Raw genomic sequence first — 22412 nt, forward strand, 5'->3', positions numbered from 1 at the left:
CCGTTGCCTAGGCAGCGAACAGCCTGAGACAAAATTATGCACAAACATTTACATTTTAGTCATTTAGCAGACACTCTTATCGAGAGCGACTTACAGTTTGTGAGTGCATACATTATTTATTTTTCATACTGGCCCCCCGTGGGAAACGAACCCACAACCTTGGCGTTGCAAACGCCATGCTCTACCAACTGAGCTACATCCCTGCCGGCCATTCCCTCCCCTACCCTGGACGACGCTGGGCCAATTGTGCGCCGCCCCATGGGTCTCCCGGTCGCAGCCAATAGGAGTACAGGTGTCCCTATAAGAGGGGACGCTTTCCCTCAATCAGCCTCCAATTATCTTCAGCGACTGGACTGGATTGAAGAAGCTGATGAGAAGACAAGACTCAGGACAAAGAAAAGGCTGTCGATTTTCCAGGTCATCGACGTCATCCTAATGAGCACACCAGGAGATTTTCCACCCCCAAAAGCTATTTTCAGAGCTCAATGTCGCTGTTCCGCCATGGCGACTGCTGACCCCCACGACTTATGTTTCGTGTGTTAGGGTCACAGCACGCTAGGGACGGCCTCATTGATCCCCCACTATGCGCCAGCTGCACCCTCCTTTCTTTGAAAGAGAGGAAGCAGCGTTGGGCATTTTTCAGGGAGGAAATCCCTCTTGAGGATGTGCTATCCGTGTTAGCCTCAGCTTCTGAGGCGTCATCCGAGGGCGCTGATTCAAGAGATGACAGGGATATTGGGGACGAGATGGATATTCCTTTGGAACAATCCGTCTCAATGACCCAAATATTCAAGACCCCCTTTCCTTTGGGAAGCGAGAGGTCATGTTCATCCCTGGGCGATGACGACACGGGCTCTGAGAACTCAGCAGCCCTGTCTTACGCCGCAGCCTCTCTGCGCTCAGATTTTCCGGGGCTCATCGAGAGGGCTGCCAAACGTCTAGAGATCAAGCTGCCTCCCATTCCCTCCAGATTGGAAGTGGATATGATGGAGGGCGGCCCTTATTCTCGGCCGAGGAGGGCGGCGGAGCCTCTGGCTCCAGCCATGCCCTCACTTGGCAAGTACGTTGAGGGCTCATGGGAGGCACCTTTAGCGGCTTGTTCGCCGGCCAAGGCGTACCTCCCATTCACCAGAGTGGAAGGAAGACAGCAGGGCTTCTCAAAGGGAATCCCCAGGCTCGAGAGCGCAATGGCTGCGTATCTCGTGCCGGGTTTGAGTCCCTGGCCCTCGTCCAAGGAAGCCACCTTGCCTACACAGAAGGACCGATTCACAGCGCAGCTTGTTGAGAAGTCCTTCGTGTTGGGTGCCCAAGCTGTAGCAGCAGCAAATAATATTGCCCTCCTCGCGGCCTCTCTGTCCCGTTTAACCATGGGTAAGACTGAGCTCACGAGAGAGGAAGTGGAGGTGTGCACCCGAACATCGTTCTCCAAATTTGGGAACGGTTCGGGAGAGCCGAGGTGGATCTATTTGCATCACGCGTGAACGCCATTGCCCTCTTTGGGTCTCTCTTCGAGCTCAGGATGAACCGCCACTGGGGAGGGATGCATTTGCGCACCGACCGTGGCCGAGAGTTCTCCTGTATGCTTTCCCACCGCTGTCCTGCATTCTCCCACTGTTAGCCAGGGTGAGATCAGGCGGGCTGTCAATCATATTAGTGGCTCCCGATCGCCCAGGGGCTCCATGGTTCGCGAAGATGATTCAGATGTTAATTGCGCCACCTTGGCCAATTCCACATCAACGGGACGCGTTGTCTCAGGCGGGAGGCGCGATAGGGCAGTTGCCCATAATCGGCCAACCACTGAAGGCTTGGCTCCTGAGAGGGACAGGCTAGAGCGCCGTGGGTTATATGATTCTGTAATCAGAACCATACAAGGTTCACGTGCCAGTTCCACTTCCAGGGTTTATGCCAGCAAATGGAACGTGTTTTCACAGTGGTGTGCCACAGAAAATGTGGACCCCGTGTGCTGTCAGGTTGAGGGTGTTCTCTTGTTCCTACAGTTTTTATTTGATAAGGAACGATCGCCCGCCACCATTAAGGCGTTTGGAGCGGCGATTTCGGCTTTTCATGAGGGGTTTGGCAGAGACACTGTCTTCAGCCACCCTCTGGTGAAACGTTTCCTTTTAGGAACACGGCGGCTTAGGCCAACGCCTAGGGCCACAGTTCCTCAGTGGGATTTGGCTCTGGTACTCGAAGCGCTCTGTGAGCAGCCGTTCGAGCCATTGAACCAAATTCCCCTCAAGATGCTGTCTTTGAAGACGACACTGTTGCTCGCTTTGACTACTGCTAAGCGTGGCAGTGATTTGTGTGCTCTTTCGACGAGACCCGACTGCCTTGCCATTAATGGCGATTTGAGCAGAGCGGTGTTACGTCCTAACCCGGCATTTACTTAATGTGCTTCTTCTTGATCCACTCCTTTGTTGCCTTGGCCGTGTGTTTTGGGTCAATGTCATGCTGGAATACCCATCCACGACCCATTTTCAATGCCCTGGCTGAGGGAAGGAGGTTCTCACCCAAGATTTGACCGTACATGGCGCCATCCATCGTCCCTTTGATGCGGTGAAGTTGTCCTGTCCCCTTAGCAGAAAAACACCCCCAAAGCATTATGTTTCCACCTCCATGTTTGACGGTGGGGATGGTGTTCTTGGGGTCATAGGCAGCATTTCTCCTCCTCCAAACACAGCGAGTTGAGTTGATGCCAAAGAGCTCGATTTTGGTCTCATCTGACCACAACACTTTCACCCAGTTCTCCTCTGAATCATTCAGATGTTCATTGGCAAACTTCAGACGGGCCTGTATATGTGCTTTCTTGAGCAGGGGGACCTTGCGGGCGCTGCAGGACTTCAGTCCTTCACGGCATAGTGTGTTACCAATTGTTTTCTTGGTGACTATGGTCCCAGCTGCCTTGAGATCATTGACAAGATCCTCCCGTGTAGTTCTGGGCTGATTCCTCACCGTTCTCATGATCATTGCAACTCCACGAGGTGAGATCTTGCTTGGAGCCCCAGGCCGTGGGAGATTGACAGTTATTTTGTGTTTCTTCCATTTGCGAATAATCGCACCAACTGTTGTCACCTTCTCACCAAGCTGCGTGGCGATGTTCTTGTAGCCCATTCCAGCCTTGTGTAGGTCTACAATCTTGTCCCTGACATCCTTGGAGAGCTCTTTGGTCTTGGCCATGGTGGAGAGTTTGGAATCTGATTGATTGATTGCTTCTGTGGACAGGTGTCTTTTATACAGGTAACAAGCTGAGAGTAGGAGCACTCCCTTTAAGAGTGTGCTCCTAATCTCAGCTCGTTACCTGTATAAAAGACACCTGAGAGCCAGATATCTTTCTGATTGAGAGGGGGTCAAATACTTATTTCCCTAATTAAAATGCAAATACATTTATAACATTTTTGACATGCGTGTTTTTGGATTTTTTTGTTGTTATTCTGTCTCTCACTGTTCAAATAAACCTACCATTAAAATTATAGACTGATCATTTCTTTGTCAGTGGGCAAACGTACAAAGTCAGCAGGGGATCAAATACTTTTTTCCCTCACTTTATATAAGTGTAGTATTAGCTCTTGAAATGGTATATTGCAATGTAAAGAAAAAATGTATATCATGACTTACTGGCACAGAGTGCTCCATGTTCCTGCCGATAGCAAGCCTCAACCTGGATGCATGATTCATGCAGTAAATGACAACAGAGCGGACATCACTAGTTACCACAGCCACAACGTCATACATTTCCACAATTTATCTTCTTAAAATCTGATTTTAAACCTAAGCCTAACCTAACCACACTGATAACCTTAAACCTAACCTCAAATTAAGACCAAAAGCAAAAGTTTGTTTTCATGAATTTTTACAATTTGGCAACTAGTGGAAACCCAACAGCTGATCAAAAATATGCATGCCATTTTGTGATAATGGCTACAACACAGTACATGGCATCCATGTGAATTGATAGCTAAGCTATTATTTATATTATGGCAATATGTATCACTTCACTAACAATTGCAACCTCGACTTATTCCATCATGAAATCAACGACAATTTGACTATAGTTAGCTGCTAGTTTAGCCAGATGCAGCCTGTGAGGCCAGGCTAATTTTTCAGCCAAACTGCTTCAAATAGGGTGATAAGCCTTGGTAGCTAGCTAGCTAAATAACTGTCAGGAGTGCTGTATGTGGAAGGTGCGGGAATCAGGCGCAGGACACAGAAGCTTCGTTCAACAGTCTTTAGTAGATCAATACGAGCAAAAGTGCCCGGAGACGAGCGATATGCACACAGGCGTAAACGAACAGGAAAAATACTAACGCGCACAACAAGTGCGAAAACCTCTCCTAAAACACAAGGAGGGAAAACCAATGCAGACACGAAGACAGGACGCTCAATAACACACAACACATGACTAACAAAACGAGAACTTATAGGACACATAATCAACGCTAACTAACCACAGGTGTACAACAATCAGACAAAAGCAAACGAACATAGAAACATACAACGGTGGTAGCTAGTACTCCGGGGACGACGACTGCCGAAACCTGCCCGAGCAAGGAGGAGGAGCAGCCTCGGCAGATTCCGTGACAATAACAACCTTATGGAAATGATGCAGACAATTACATTGATAGAAGTCACACGCTATCTGCAATATTAAGCTGATCTACCCCTAAAAAAAAAAAAAGTATAGATCACACTAGCTAGTTAGTGAGCTAATGCCTATATATGTAACTCAGATGTGAAGCCTACTTTCTGAATTAAGCAATAGTCGATACTATAATTATTAGGGTTGTTATTTATTTTATTTTATATAAAATAAAATAAATAACAACCCTAATAATTCTAGTATCGACTATTGCTTAATTCAGAAAGTAGGCTTCACATCTGAGTTACATATATAGGCATTAGCTCACTAACTAGCTAGTGTGATCTATACTGAACAAAAATATAGATGTAATAATATAAATGTAAAGTGTTGGTCCCATGTTTCATGAGCTGAAATAAAAGATCTCAGAAATGTTCCATATGCACAACAAGCTTATTTCTCTCAAATTTGGTGCACACATTTGTTTACATCCCTGTTAGTGAGCATTTCTCCTTTGCCAAGATAATCCATCCACCTGACAGGTGTGGCATATCAAGAAGCTGATTAAACAGCATGATCATTACACAGTGCTGGGGACAATAAAAGGCCACTCTAAAATGTTCACGTTGTTTTAGAGAATTGGACTTCAACATCCAGCTTCTTCACCTGCGGGATCAACTGAGACCAGCCACCCGGACAGCTGATGAAACTGTGGGTTTGCACAAACGAAGAATTTCTGCACAAACTGTCAGAAACCGTCTCAGGGAAGCTCATCTGCGTGCTTGTCGTCCTCACCAGGGTCTTGACCTGACTGCAGTTCGGCATCGTAAACCGACTTCAGTGGGCAAATGCTCACCTTCGATGGCCACTGGCACGCTTGAGAAGTGTGCTCTTCACAGATGAATCCCGGTTTCAACTGTAGTGGACAGATGGAAGACAGCATGGCGTCGTGTGGGCGAGCAGTTTGCTGATGTCAACGTTATGTGAACAGAGCCCCCCATGGTGGCGGTAGGGTTATGGAATGGGCAGGCATAAGCTACGGACAACAAACACAATTGCATTTTATTGATGGCAATTTGAATGCACAGAGATACTGTGACAAAGTCCTGAGGCCCATTGTTGTGCCATTCATCTGCCGCCATGACCTCATGTTTCAGCATGATAATGCACGGCCCCATGTCGCAAGGATCTGTACACAATTCCTGGAAGCTGAAAATGTCCCAGTTCTTCCATGGCCTGCATACTCACCAGACATGTCATCCATTGAGCATGTTTGAGATGCTCTGGGTCGACGTGTATGACAGCATGTTCCAGTTCCTGCCAATATCCAGCAACTTCTCACAGCCATTGAAGAGCAGTGGGACAACATTCCACAATCAACAGCTTGATCAACTCTATGCAAAGGCGATGTATCAAATGGGGCAAATGGTGGTCACACCAGATACTGACTGGTTTTCTGATCCACGCACCTACCTTTTTCTAAAGGTATCTGTGACCAACAGATGCATATCTGTATTCCCAGTCATGTAAAATCCATAGATTAGGGCCTAATGAATTTATTTCAATTGACAGATTTCCTTAAATGAACTCCAACTCAGTAAAATATTTGAAATTGTTGCATGTTGCATTTATATTTTTGTTCAGTGTAGCTAACATGAGCTAGCTAACCAACATGCATTGTTTCTGACATGCCACGATCCTGCTTACTTTACATCTGACAGATTTTTAGCTACTGTAGCTAGCTAGATAATAATGGTTTATGACAATTGCAGTTAGTTCATTATCTAGCAGTTAATTCATTATTTGCGTTTTTATACTTAGCTAGCTAGCTAAGCAACTAGGCAGTTATTAAAGACACTCACTCGGTAACTTACCATACTTTTCTGACCAACAAGACATTACTTTAGCCAACCTCAGCCACTCCTTACCTACTCCCGTCTATAGGTCTCCTTCTAGGTTCAAAACGATATGGCTGTAGTCCAGTGCTTCATTGTCAAAAGAAGCCCACTCGCACACTGCCATCTGGTGCAGCCAGGCAGTCAATGGCTCAGCTTTCCAAAAGTATTCACCTGAATCTACGTCAAGCCTGGACAACGTTCTATTTCATTTTTTTATGGTGCACGTGCAGCCCAGAAGTATATAATCGATTATATCTCTAATTTACAATGTCAGATAAAAAAAAGTGGCAAATCAGATTCATACATATATGCACTACTCATTATTGTTTGGGGGATTTTAATGTGATTGGCAGTAATCCTTTGCAATACTTAAACCATGACTAAAAGTAATGACTCAGAATTAATATTCTGTGTTTATAATCCAAAAGGATGATGAATATTTGGTGAGTCACGTGTGTCTTGTGATTAAACTACTACTAAAATGTATTATTCATAAAACGTAGCCTTATCACTGTACTTTTCAGAATGTTGGTGGAATAAAACTTTACTTCATATAAATCCTTGACTGTTGAGATTTAGGAGAGGTGTCTGGGTGTCAACTGGGAGTACAGACTTGACTACCAGATAGTCTTGTAAAATAAATTCACTTTACTCACCTATACACGTAATATGTTGTGAAATCTGTTATGAATGTATTGTAATGTTTTTAAAATGTATAACTGCCTTAATTTTGCTGGACCCCAGGAAGAGTAGCCACTGCCTTGGCAGCAGCTAATGGGGATCCATAATAAATACAAATACAAATACTCACAGACTATATCGACTACAGTATATCCATTGAGCAAATAACTGACTACAATCTTGAAAATGTTTGCTAAAGAAAATGTATTGGGGTAGTTGCTTACATTGAAGATATATTTTCAGTAAGTAAACTTAAGCATGGCCATGCTGAACATCTACAGTTAAATCGACAGTACAGTAGGTGTCTGATGCAAAGACTCAAGGGTCTCTTGGGCCTAATTTGTTGTAAAATACACAATTTACCAACAGATTATAAAAGCCCAAGAAGCAGGGCCTGTAATGGTCTTGTGACGATGTCAGATATTTCCCTCCATTCTCAACACAAACGGTAGGCTACTAATTGTTTGCTACAACTATTTATATCCTATCTTAACTCTGCTATCACTAGTCCCTTCAAACGTTGTGTTTTGTTTAATAAAAGTGCAAACACCAGAGTCTGGATATCAGTGGTAACTTCACATCATTTATTTAGAAATGTTTGTATTTATTTTGTTCTACGGCCAACCTGTTCTTCTCACCACTGCTGTTGGTGAACTGGCTTCTAGCTCACGCCGGTGAAACCACAGGTTGCGAGATTCTCATTAGCCTACTTTGTTTTTTATCTTTTAGGGGGTGTAGGCCTAATCGTTGTTTATTGGAAACGCTAATGTGTATGCAAATTAATTCTTTGTTTTCATTGACGTGTTAAGTATTGGTTATTGTGACATTACATTTGTCAAGTGTGCAATAGTAGGCTATCACTGTGTATTGAGAATGTAGCCTACCTGTTTAAAAGTGTGGATAGTTTATGACACGTTTAGGGCAGATCCTTTTAGGATGGATGCCCGTTCTCCTCATTAAATGAGAGCTGTTCTTGAGGTAACATGTTGTTACTAAAATCTGAGCTATGAACTCTGAATACAGGATCCAGCAGCCTATTTAGCTGGGCTTCGAATAGGTTCAGGTGCAAAAATAGCTAATACATTTATTTAACTGTGTAAGTGATAAGACTGGATCTACAGTTTATTGTCACGATCGTCGTAATGAGTGGACCAAGGCGCAGCGTGATATGCGTACATCTTTTATTAAATTCACCACACGAACAAAACAACAAAATGAAACGTGAAGTCCTCGGTTAACAAACACAAACCTACACGGAACAAGATCCCACAAAACACAAGTGCACAACAGGCTGCCTAAGTATGGTTCCCAATCAGAGACAACAAGCAACAGCTGATTCTCGTTGCCTCTGATTGAGAACCACCCCGGCCAACATAGAAAACACATGAACTAGAAACTGAACATAGAACACAAAACATAGACCCTACACACCCTGGCTCAACATATAAGAGTCCCCAGAGCCAGGGCGTGACAGTACCCCCCAAAGGCGCGGACTGCGACCGCGCCAACATAAACCCAACAGGGAGGGGCCAGGTGGGCATTCCGCCTCGGAGGCGGATCCGGCTCCGGGCGTGACCACCACCCTCTAACAACCCCCCCGTAGCGCCCCTGGTCTGGTCCCGCTGGCTGGAGCTGGACTGGACATCGGTGGAGCGGATTGCTTAGGCTCCGGTGTGGAGCAGCTGACCGGTACCTGACCAGGCACCGGTGAAACAGGCATGGGCTGTGCCGGACTGACGACGTGCACCACAGGCTTGGTGCGGGGAGCAGGGACGGGCCGGACCGGGCTGGCGACGCGCACCACAGGCTTGGTGCGGGGAGCAGGAACGGGCCGGACCGGGCTGACGTCGCGCACCACTGTCTTGGTGCGGAGAGCAGGAACAGGCCGGGCCGGGCTGGCGACGCGCACCATAGGCTTGGTGCGGGGAGCAAAAACAGGCCGGGCCGGGCTGGCGACGCGCACCATAGGCTTGGTGCGGGGAGCAGGAACAGGCCGGGCCGGGCTGGCGACGCGCACCATAGGCTTGGTGCAGGGAACAGGAACAGGCCGGACCGGGCTGTGGAGACGGACTGGAGGTCTGGAGCGAAGAGCAGACACAACCCGTCCTGGCTGAATGCCTATTTTTACACACTCTGTGTGAGGCATCAGCACAGGACGTACAGGGCTGTGTACTCGTACTGGCACTACAGCACGTGACACTGGCGCAGGATATCCGGGACCGAGGAGGGGTACTGGAGGCCACGAGTGTTGAGCCGGCACACTCCGTCCTGGCTGCATGCCCACCTTAGCATGACACGTGCGTGGTGCTCGCACAGGACGTACCGGACTGTGCCGGACCACTCGCGGCACAGTACGCAGCTCCGCATACCTCGGAACCTGCCCAGTCTCACGCTGCCTAGCCTGAGTACGGGGAGTTGGCTCTGCTCTACCTCTAGGCTCCGCCAACCTCCCTTCCAGCCCCCCAAACCCGGTGGCCTCCTCTCCTAATCCACAAACTCGCCCTGTAGCTGCCTCCAGCCGCCCCGTCGTCTATGCCGTGTGCCCCCCAACATTTTTTTATTGGGGGTGCCTCTCGCCTGTCCGACGACGGCCCGGTTGGCGCCGCTTCTCCTCTCCTGCCTGGGTCTCCCCCTTCATCGCCCTCCGGTAACGGACGGCCTCCTCCTCCGTTATCTGCCCCCAACCGAGGAGGACATCCACTAACGTTACCTCCGGCGTTTGCTCCTGGACACGCTGCTTGGTCCTGTATTGGTGGGATCTTCTGTCACGATCGTCGTAATGAGTGGACCAAGGCGCAGCGTGATATGCGTACATCTTTTATTAAATTCACCACACGAACAAAACAACAAAACGAAACGTGAAGTCCTCGGTTAACAAACACAAACCTACACGGAACAAGATCTCACAAAACACAAGTGCGCAACAGGCTGCCTAAGTATGGTTCCCAATCAGAGACAACAAGCAACAGCTGATTCTCGTTGCCTCTGATTGAGAACCACCCCGGCCAACATAGAAAACACATGAACTAGAAACTGAACATAGAACACAAAACATAGACCCTACACACCCTGGCTCAACATAATAATAATAATATGCCATTTAGCAGACGCTTTTATCCAAAGCGACTTACAGTCATGCGTGCATGCATTTTTTGTGTATGGGTGGTCCCGGGGATCAAACCCACTACCTTGGCGTTACAAGCGCCGTGCTCTACCAGCTGAGCTACAGAGGACCACGAGCCAGGGCGTGACATTTATTTACAATATACTGTAGATGATGACAAATGATGGAAACAGTTGACAGAAAATACATAACTTGGTTGCAAAATTATAAACTTACTTGGTTAATACTACAATAATTTGACTTGATCCTGTATTCAGAGTTCAGATTTTAGTATCCTCTATTCCCCACATACACGCACTCTCTCCCTCTCTGTCTGCCTCTCTCTCTCCTATCTGTCTGTCTGCCTCTCTCTCTCCTATCTGTCTGTCTGCCTCTCTCTCTCCTATCTGTCTGTCTGTCTGCCTCTCTCTCTCCTATCTTTCTGTCTGTCCCTCTCTCTCCCCCCTCCCTCGCTCCCCCACCTCTCTCTCCCTGTGCCTCCCTCCCTTCCCAGTCTGCATGCCAGAGTTGTCCTCCTCCGCGGGTTACATTAAATAGTAAAACGGGGCCCTGCCAGACATAAGGTATTGATGGGGTTCCAGAGTGGTCACAGGTAGAGGTGCTGTGGGGTCAGAGCCTGGGACTCATTACTTATACTCTCTGTCATCTATCTCCTCTGGTCCCGGACTGATTGCTATTATTCCCCGCGCTCTGATCCTTCCTGGTGATGAGAGTGATATAGAAGTCTGCTGTGGCCTGTGTCTGTCTGATGGAGTGGCTCTGAGCGGATCCTGATCCTTCCATTCATACCAGAGACTCACTGTACGGTAAGCCCATATCCCTTTATGTCCTCTCCCTGGCTCCACATTAACCGTGTATACAGACCTGTCCAAGGACTCTGACTCTGCTTCAATTCTCTCTCTTTCTCTCTTTCTCTCTCTCTCTCGCTCTCGCTCCTTAATCAAGTGAAGGATTGAAGCAGACACCTAAAATAAACTGTTAGAAAGATGTAACAAACACAGATTGACTGACAGGTAGGTAGTAGAGATAGGGGTGGTAGTAGTACTAGTACATGTAGTAGGGGATGATTCATGCTGTTTTTCTGTGGTTGGAGGTAATTACTTGTGTTTCTTGTTTCCTCTACTACCTGATGTTTCATATGTGTTTTCATATCGTCTATTCCCTTCACAGACTGGAGCTGTGGGGCTATGAGGTTACCTATAAGCACTGGTTGTCATACCCTGGAGCTCATTGGTGTGGAGTCTCAAACCTGTTATGACGCACATGGGAGTCTAACACACACACGTACGCATGCACACACACACACACACGCACACCGACATACACACATGCCATGTCAGACACAAACATGCACGCACACACATGCTCTCGGACACACAGATATACGCACAGACACACACACAAGACACACACACAGACACAGACATACACACAGACATACACACAGGCACACACACCCTTAATCTGAGCTGAGGTCTCCAGGTATCTCAGTATTCTAAGTCCTCTCTCTCAGTTGATATATTATCTCAGATCTGTTCTTATCACCTGAAGTCACAACTCAGGCCTCGCTGTGGGTTGCTGGTCCATGGCCTCATCGTCCGCCCTCATCCCCCCGCTGCAGTCAATCGGTATTCAGATACGAACACAACCGGAGTCTTGACGGATAGTCACCTCAACGCCACAGCCACTGTGTCCGTGAGTTTTTTTCATCCTTCCATTTTGCTTGTGGAGGAGAGGAGAGGAGAGGAGAGGAGAGGAGAGGAGAGGAGAGGAGAGGAGAGGAGAGGAGAGGAGAGGAGAGGAGAGGAGAGGAGAGGAGAGGAGAGGAGAGAGGCTCTATAATCTACCTGTCTGTGTGAGACCACCGGGTTACTCTCTGGTCAGGTTGATGTGTCATTAGAAAAATTCCTACAGGGGCCTCCACAGTGGCGCAGCGGTCTAAGGCACTGCTTCGCAGAACTTGAGGCGCCACTACAGACCCGGGTTCAATCCCAGGCAGTGTCACAACTGATCATGACCGGGAGTCCCATAGGGCGGTACACAATTGACCTAGCGTTGTCCGGGTTAGGGAAGGGTTTGGCCAGGGGGGGTGGCTTTACTTTGTTCATCGCGCTCTAGTGACTCCTTGTGGTGGGCCGGGCTCCTGCAGGCTGACCTCGGCCATCAGTTGAACAGTGTTTCCTCCGACACATTGGTTAAGCGGGCGGGTGTTAAGAAGCGTGGTTTCGGAGGACGCATGAAACGACCTTTGCCGTTGCAGTGCTGAGACAAGATCGAAATTGGGGAGAAAAATATACATTTTTAAAATCCTACAGAGAAACAGTCATTTTTCAAATGCAGCAATTCTCTTCTAATGCACATTAGTCAAAGAAAATGCAGTAATTCATCCATAATTCAGTAGTGGAGATCTGGATGTACATTTGCACAGCTTTTAGAAATACTTTAATGTAACAGACAGACCTGTCCTTGATCTTAGGTTGTTCATAGATTATTTGTTTATGTCCTGTCTTTGGAGCAAGGCATCCATTAACCAAAATACTACACCCTAGGGCGACATTTTTGTAATGCACTTTTTTTTTGCCAAGTGCCAAAATTACCATAAACCTATTTATAATCTTTCAGGGATTTAATTTGACACTTTTATTCAACAATGTGCATTTTAAAGAGGTGACTATTAACCACCCTGCAAAATTACAATAAGGTTTATGGTAATTTTTGCAAAATTAGTTTGCACTACAAAAATGCCCATAACATGCCCCAGTCACTACATACCATACATGTTAAGTGTGATATTTTACATCCAAAGAAACATTGAGATACCATGACGAATGCCAAAGTGTTTTCCAATAATCTTCTGCCTTACATTTCTATCACTTCCGTAGCCATAAACACACTCATTAATCATGATATACACATCAGGGGACCCTAGTACAGAGAGCAATTCAGACTTACTATCTCCTCACAGCCATATCTGCGTCCCAAATGGCACCCTATTCCCTACATAGTGCACTACTTTCGACCAGGGCCCATAGTGGGACAAAGCATTTAAAGTAGTGCACTATGTAGGGAATAGGGTGCCATTTGGGACACAGTCAATATTTCACTCCTCTAACAACTGATTAGGCCCACATGCCTGTAGAGAGCAGACAGAATAGAACATTCATATCATACCGCCTTTCAATATCAGACCGGTACGATTGTATCGCCAGTATAGTGGAGAAGTAGAGAAATATGAACAGATATATGTCAGAAAAATGTGAGGTGAATAGTAAATAGTTAACAGCTTTTGTATGGCAAGATCTGTATTTTCAAAAAGGACTGGGGTTACATGGAGGAAGAATGCTTTCCTGCGCTTACATTTCAATGGTTAGATTGTCTAGCCCTTTCCTGCAGTCAAATGACCTAGTGGCCTCATGGGTGGAATGTTATTCATATTTTTCATAATTTCATAATTAATGAACATTGTAAAAAAAAAAAAAAAAAAATCTGAAAATCCGGTGTTTCTATGTTAAACAGTTTTGTTATATTTCAGTCTTCTGTGATGTACTGTATATAAAGAGTAATATTGGGATGCAAACTCAAAATGGAATACATTTCAACTCTATATCTGACATGGTACAGGTGTCTTATTTTTTAAAGACCATAACCATGTGTGTGAGGTGTATACTTTGTTTGAAAGTAGATTTATTTAAGTCTACCAAGAAACCCTCTGTGTGACCCTGATTTAGCCCACTGCAATAATTAAACCGTTTTTAATAGAGAAACAAAATGCTACAGGACAGAACAAAACTTCTGTTTGATTATCTTGCACCTACTTTGGCTTGACCTGATAAAAACAAATGTTCATATAACTCCTAACTACCGTTGTTCAGTCTTACCCTCTTCCCAACTCTCTTCATCACATTCAATCAGAATTGTTCTGATGATAGTCTTTTGTTTTGCTCCAAAAGCCGATGGAATGCTAACCTGGTAAATGTGTGGTGTTTCGTGGTATTTTGTTTTACAACGCTTGGGACAGACTTACATATACAGAGTAATGAAGTGCCCAGGATATCTCACTGAGAACTGTGTTTAATATAATCATTTTCAATCTCAGTCACAGCAGAACTTAATGTCAGCCACACTTAACGAAAAAGAATAGTCCATCACAATAGTCCAACTTGCAGGTGTCTGATCGTTCTGTAACAGTTTGAAAGGTTGATATTATGAATGACTCGAACAAATCTCTTTTGGTATCACTTAACCGGTGCATAACATTGAGTTCTGTAAAAACATTGCACTGCCTTACTGCCAAACGTTGCCTTTCTGCCAAAATAGACTTGGCAATATTACTGCTATTTGATGAGGGAAGGATAGCTTTGAATAATATCACAGTTCTGGCATGCATATTAATTCATTAATAGTTAGATATCAATAATGAATACAGTGCTTTTCATATTCATATTCATCTGTACGAAACAGGTACAACAGACTGTTCTTTTTTTCATCACAAACAGCTTTGAAATGGCCCCAAAATCACCAGGTATATTTTCCCTGTGTCATCATGGCTGCGTTTAGAAAGGCAGCCCAAATCCTCATATTTTTGGTCTTTTGACCAATCAGATCAGCTCTGAAAAAGAGCTGATGTGAAAAGATCTGATGTGATTGGTCAAAAGACCAATTAGTGGAAAAAACATCAGAATTGGCCTGTCTGTGTGAAAGCAGCCCATGTCTGTTACATCTGTCATGGGATGTCAATTAGAAAGCAGATTTAACATCCATTAGGCAGGAAATGTGCCATGACAAAACGTTTTTAAAGTATAATCTCATAGTACTGTTGTCACTCCCGCTGTACAGCTGATGAGAGTGTCTTGTTAAAGGGGTAATCTGTAGTTCAAACAATAACAAAGCTGTCACTCGCAACTAGAATTGGTAAAAAGATGAGAGATGGGTCTGGATTCATGTAACCACTCTCAAATTCAGAGACCGTTCATGATATCAAAATTATAGTTGTGACCATCTTCTGAGGCTATACAGTGTTGGTGTTAGTTTACAAGTACATTGTTTACAAACAATGGAGTAAAACAAGCTTATATTTCGGGTTCTGATGGGGTATGGCAGTTGAACTAAGCTCATGAAGCATTTACAAGGTATATTCTTCAAGAATTAATGGGCAATTTCCGATTGCCGCTTTAAGTGTATTCTAATGGCATTGTCTATGAGGTCGACAGGAGTGGTTACAGAGGTTCAAAAGGTTGTTCAGTTCAAAGCCACCCATGGTTTTGCGGCATTCGTTTTTGGTGACCATGTGACCTGACCAGGAAACACTCTGGGTCCTACTAATGTGTTGTCACTAGTTACCACAGCCACAAAGTCAAAATTGGCTGTAGCATAAAAATTCATGAAAACAAAAATGTAAGGTTAGGGTTAGGCATTAGGTTAGCAGTGGGGTTAAGTAGGATTAAGGTTAGGATTAGGTGTAAAGTCGGATTTTATGAAAATAAATTGTAGAAATTGGAGGGGTTTAGTCATTTGTGGCTATGGTAACTAGTAACGACCCTACTTATGGGCTCAGAGTTTTTCACCTACAGTCCATGTATACTAAAGTCTATTTTAAATTGTAATAATAACGATGGGGCATAACACTGTTGTCAAATGACTTATACTGCAGTAAATACAGGTTATAAGCTGTAATTCTAATCATTAGTATTTCATTTACATTATTTGGTCATTATTAAATTGCTCCAGGCACGGACTCTTAGTTGTCCATGGATGTCAAGTACCATTGCTCAGTGTAGTCTTGAAAACCCAACCCTAGTCAACAGTGACTAGGTTATGGTTTCAATGATGGACTCTTTTGGAATACAGGAACTACGGCACTGCCTCCGTTACTACTTTATCCACTTGAATAAAATACGAAATAGTAGCTAGCAAGATGGAGATTGCAGAGGTTATTTTTAATGAGTGCATTTCGCTACCTTCACTAAAACCACAGCAAAGGTTTTGACTGCAAACTTTGATTTTGAATGGTCATGTTCTGGCATGTCTGCCTCGTGATTTGTTGGGAGAGTTGTCTGTCTGAAGAGGACCCGCCCTGGATCGAAGTTGCCAAAAGTCCATCATTGAAACCAGACCATAGTCAATGTTGCCTAGGGTTGGGTTTTGGAGACTATGCCCAGTGTGACACCCTTAGGCCTGGCCATGCTCCCTGCACAGCCATTTACAGAAGGATACGCAGTGAAACATTCACATGATGAACACTCGCTGATGCTTTTAGACTGTTGCCAACACTGCATCCCAAATGGCACCCTATTCCGTATTTATTGCACTACTTTTGACCAGGGCTCTGGTCAAATGTAGTGCACCATATAGGGCAGTATTTCCCAACTCCAGTCCTCCAGTACCCCCAACAGCACACATGTTGTAGCCCCGGACAAGCACACCTGATTCAACTTGTCAACTAATCATCAAGCCCTCAATGAGTTGAATCAGGTGAGTTTGTCTGGGGCTACAACAAAAATGTGTGCTGTTGGGGGTACTGGAGGACTGGAGATGGGAATCACTGCTATAGGGACTAGGGTGTCATTTGGGACTCACATAGATTGTCAAATGGACAGTTAACACTTCATTATTCAGGACCCATCGGCACTGCTTGCTAATGACTTCAGCACTCAGATTTGACAGCGGTGTGACAGTTCAACTCTCTTCCCTTGCTAATTTAACTAATGCACACATTTTTACCTCTCACATACACACACACACACACACACACACACACACACACACACACACACACACACACACACACACACACACACACACACACACACACACATTCACTCACATTCACACATACAGAAACACACACATGCACTCACATTCACACATACAGAAACACACACATGCACTCACATTCACACATACAGAACCCCCCCCACACACACACACACACACACACGCCAACAAAACCCACTTCAATGTGTATAAACTAATTATTCTCATTCTATCACTCGCCTCACTCTCCTGACAGATGGAGCAAAGCTTTTTCGCCACTCTTAATGGATTCCATTTTCTCATTACTTAACAGCAATGCTTTTCCTGCACGCATGCTAAAAGCTTGATCTTTAGCAAACAATGAGCTTTCTAACCTTTGCCTGTCGACTCTGTCAGGTCCCAGCACATTAAAGGAGTTGAGTGTGAGCCACATGGTGAGGCTGACATGACGAGAGCTCACACTGTTTACAAATCCTCATCGGCATGTCAGGCCTCTATGGCAGGCCACGCCAAGCAGGAGACAAGCGACATACAGAGAGAGGGAAAAAGACAGAGAGGAGAGAGAAAACAGAGAGAGGAGAGAGAAAACAGAGAGAGGAGTAAATTGGCCTCACATGATTTTGCCCACTTGTGTTGATACTGTACTTTGAAGTTTAATGTGTGTGTTGTCAACATACAGTATATCACTGGGTATAAATTCCTTTTATGTACTCTACATTTTCCCGCAATACCTCATATGTACATTTACAGCCTTTATTGTTCTCACTACAGTCATGGTTTATTGATTTATACTCCATTGGCAAGTCATTGACAGCCAGATATCTCTCCTTTAAGAGTTTTGCGAGTTTCTTCACGTAAATGAGATGGTACTGTATGTAATTTACTTCAATATCTAAATAGAATGCATAAATAGACCGTAGTCACTGCAGAGCAGAATGAGTCCACCTGCATTCTCGCTTCGTAATAAATCATATATACTATAAGCCTATCTGAGGTAGAATCCTCCCCTCTATGTTGAGAGAGAGAAGCTTCAGAGAGGAGAACACCCTCCCGTTGCTTCCCAGTCCATTTTATCCACACAAAATGAAATATAGAACTGGGGAATGTTTCCGAGATGGATAGAAAAGTGGCAGAGAGCAAGAGAGGGAAAGAGAGAGAAAGAGAGAGAGTGGGTGGGGTAGAGAGAGAGAGAAAGAGAGGGGGAGAAGAGAAGATGAGGGTAGAGTCCCGTCCATTTCTTTTAAAAGCTTACTCTTCCGCTCTTTTCCTGCTCTCCCTCTCTTCCTGTGATAGTGCATTTAACATGGCGTCAGGAAAACAAAAGGCCCCAGACTTTGATCTCTGGCCGCCGCTGGACACCGTGGCGTTCCACTTGCTCTGTGTGTTGCGTCAGTTCATCTCCACGGAAACCTGCACGGGAGAAATCACTGTTCATCAGACTGCCGGGCTACATAGGGTTTAACTTTCAAATCGGAACCTCCGTACTGCCGACTCTGTGAATTAACCTGCCTTTGCTTCTTATTCTCTACGGCCTCAGGCTGCTCCGCTCACCAGATTGAAAACGTTGTCTGAAACGCCCTTTGCCACCACCATTTGATGCCGCCGAGGTCCAATGGTCAACCGACGCTCCATGTCCAATCAGAACCATCACCAATGGCTGATTGGTTGAGGGTAGTGGTGCTCGCATGAGGCCTTTTCATGAACATTTCAGCAGGAAAATCAATGTGGATGCCGGGGCCAGGGAAAGGACACGCTGGGAAACATCAGAATATTCCCGGCTTTTCTCAGAATACAAACCACAGACATGACTGGGTTATAATTTTCTCTTTGAAATTGTAGCATCTTTGTCCAACAGAGTTTGTGTCTGTGAGCGTTTGGTTAGTTTACACCATTTTTCGAAATGTCTGTTACAAAATGTAACCAACCGTTCCCCCACCTCCCGAAAAATGGTGCAAACGTAGAGATAAGGTAATAGCTTCGGTAATACTTTGAGTTGCTCTTACAGTATGATGTAATTAGTACAGTAACAGCATTGTTATTACATAGTACTTTAGTCATAGAGTACTAGAGTATTGGACTTCCTATTGTGAGATAGTCTTTAGCAAAGGATGTGTGATTGTACACTAATGGGAGGTGCACTGCCCAGCCCCTCTCTTGACTAACACCACCACCCTGGCTGCCCTCTTAGCCTCAATTCGTCGGGGCATGGACTCTGCAAGGTGTCGAAAGCGTTCCACAGGGATGCTGGCCCATGTTGACTCCAATGCTTCCCACAGTTGTGTCAAGTTGGCTGGATGTCCTTCGGGGTTGGCTGGATGTCCTTCGGGTGGTGGACCATTCTTGATACACATGGGAAACTGTTGAGTGTGAAAAACCCAGCTGCGTTGCAGTTCTAGTAGGTGCGCCTGGCACCTACTACCATACCCCGTTCAAAGGCACTGAAATCTTTTGTCTTGCCAATTCACCCTCTGATTGGCACACATACACAATCCATGTCTCAATTGTCTCAAGGCATATAAATCCTTATTTAACCTGCCTCCTCCCCTTCATCTACACTGATTTACATGGATTTAACAAGTGACATCAATAAGGGATCATAGCTTTCACCTGGAATCACCTGGTCAGTCTATGTCATGGAAAGAGCAGGTGTCCTTAATGTTTTGAACACTCAGTGTATTTACATTTTAGCCATTTAGCAGACACTCTTATCCAAAACGACTTACAGTTAGTGCACTCATCTTAAGGTAGCTACGAGAGTCAACCACATATCACAGTCATATTAAGTACATTTTCCTCAATAAAATAAAATAAAATAAAATGTTATTTGTCATATGCTTTGTAAGCAACAGGTGTAGACTAACAGTGAAATGCTTACTTACGGGCCCTTCCAAACAATGCAGAGAGAAAGAAAATAGAGAAATAATAGAAAAGTAAAACACGTAATAATAAAAGTTATAATAAATACACGATGAGTAACAATAACTTGGCTATATACACGGGGTACCAGTACCGAGTCAATGTGCAGGGGTAAGAGGTAATTGAGGTAGATATGTACATTTAACCAGGAATAAAGCGACAGATAATAAGCGGTAGCAGCAGCGTATGTGATGAGACAAAAAAGTTAGTGCAAAAAGGGTCAATGCAGATAGGCCAGGTAGCTATTTGTTTAACTATTTAACTAACTATTTAGCAGTCTTTTGGCTTTGGTGTAGAAGCTGTTCAGGGTCCCGTTGGTTCCAGACTTGGTGCATCGGTACCGCTTGCCGTGCGGTAGCAGAGAGAATTCCGGTGACTTTCCCAGACTTTGCAGGTTTTCTAGAAATCCCAGTTGGAAGATTCCCGGAATGAGAAGGGAATAAGCAGGAAATCCAGAATCCTCCAACCAGGATTTCTGGAAAACGTGGGAATTTTGGCAAAGTTGCCAGAATTTTGCAACCCTAGTTGCAATGCATTCTCTGTAAGGCATCAAACACTCTTTTTATTCCATCTGTGTAGAGCTGGCTCTGTGTTCATTTGTGGATTTGTGCTTTGTAGTGTCCTGCTGACAAATATCATCTAGATCCTCTGTCATCGGTTTTCTTTCTCTTCAACAATAGCCTTCCACCGCACCCTGGCTTAAGTGGATTTCTGCCTTTTTCAGCGCAGACTTGATTTCTGGAAAAAAAATCTATATGGAAAATCTTTCCAATTCAATCAAATTGAATAAATTGGTTGTTATTTTACACTGTATAGTGTATCAGGCAGCTTCGGCTCTCTCTGCCTGAGTGAGAGTCTGAAGACGCTAGGGTAGCTGCTCTGACTGCCTGCCTTTGTAGGTCTGATGCTAAATTGACTTCATATGCTTCTGAAATCACTGAGGGAATGATTGATGAGCTTGGACAGTGTACAAAAAGAAATATAACGTTGTTTTTCTTCTTATTTTTTAGAAATTAAAGCAATCCTGTGTTTATGGCCCTGGGGACCGCTGCTTGCGCGTTTCCGATCTAACATGAGGGAGGACAGATGACTTCGGACTGTTGGGGTGAAGGAAATGAAGGAAACTCACAGGTGCACATTGGGCAGACCGACCGTAGCCATAGAAACAGCAAAAAAAGAAATACATGTATTTGGCCCCAAAGCAGCTGGCCAAGTCTACCCTTCAACATGTTTGAAAGGGACCAATAAGAAGCAAAATACTTCTTCACCCCACAGCAGATGATGTTAAAATTGTAATATTGCCTTTATACACATAGTGCCCCTGAGGATGAAGTAAGGAAGAAGAAGAAGCTTGGGGACCCTTCCATGAATGCATCATCGGTAGCCTCTAGTGCTAGTTAGAAGGGCGAAATAACCCTCCATAGGACAGGGGCGCTAGAGTGTGTCATTATTACCATAAATGCATCATGGGAAGCTCTTAACGAGGAGGGCAAGCAAGAGAGAGAACCAACCCCACAGGAAAGTTACGCTAGACTCTCTGTCATTATTACCATCGATGCGTCATTAGTAACTAGCAAGCGAGGAGGGTCGAGATTGAAAAACCTCCCTCAGGACAGGGGCGCTAGAGTTTCCTTTCCTCAAATGAACTCAGGATAAATCAGAGAAATGAACTAGTGGGGACAGAAGGCTCTGTAATCAGAGCAGGAAAGGAGAGGAGAGGAAAGGAAAGAGGAGAGGAGAGGAAAGAGGAGAGGAGAGGAGAGGAGAGGAGAGGAGAGGAGAGGAGAGGAGAGGAGAGGAGAGGAGAGAGGAGAGGAGAGGAGAGGAGAGGAGAGGAGGAGAAGAGACGAGGAAAGATGAGGGGAGGAGAAGAGGCGAGGAAAGAGGAGGGAGGAGAGGAGGGGAGGAGAAGAGGAGGGGAAAGAGAAGGGGAGGAGAGGAGGGGAGGAGAAGAGGAGGGGAGGAGAAGAGGCGAGGAAAGAGGAGGGGAGGAGAAGAGGAGGGGAGGAGAAGAGGCGAGGAAAGAGGAGGGGAGGAGAGGAAAGAGGAGAAGAGGAGAGGAAAGAGGAGGGGAAAGAGGAGGGGAGGAGAAGAGGAGGGGAAAGAGGAGGGGAGGAGAAGAGGAGAGGCCCATCAACTCTCCAGAACGTTTATAGAGTCATACACTCCTCCGTATTCACAGTCAGTCGCCGCACAGTGGCGACAGCCCTGTTGCACCCCGGCCCCCACCTCCCCCTGAGAGAGCATGACAACACGTCTACTAAAAGGCCTAGTAAAGTGAGCTGGTGCATAGCAATACACACATGGGCCCCCTGGAGAGGAGACTGCACTGCTACTTTTTATGCATTTGCGTCAACAGAAGAAAAAGTGAGACTAGATGTAAAAGGACATTGTTAGAGGTCTAAACATAGAGCTGTACTCAGCATTCACAGTGTTAACATCAAGGGGCTGAGTTTCAAGTAAA

Source organism: Coregonus clupeaformis, chromosome 8, assembly GCF_020615455.1.
Source record: "Coregonus clupeaformis isolate EN_2021a chromosome 8, ASM2061545v1, whole genome shotgun sequence".
Taxonomy (NCBI): Eukaryota; Metazoa; Chordata; class Actinopteri; order Salmoniformes; family Salmonidae; genus Coregonus; species Coregonus clupeaformis.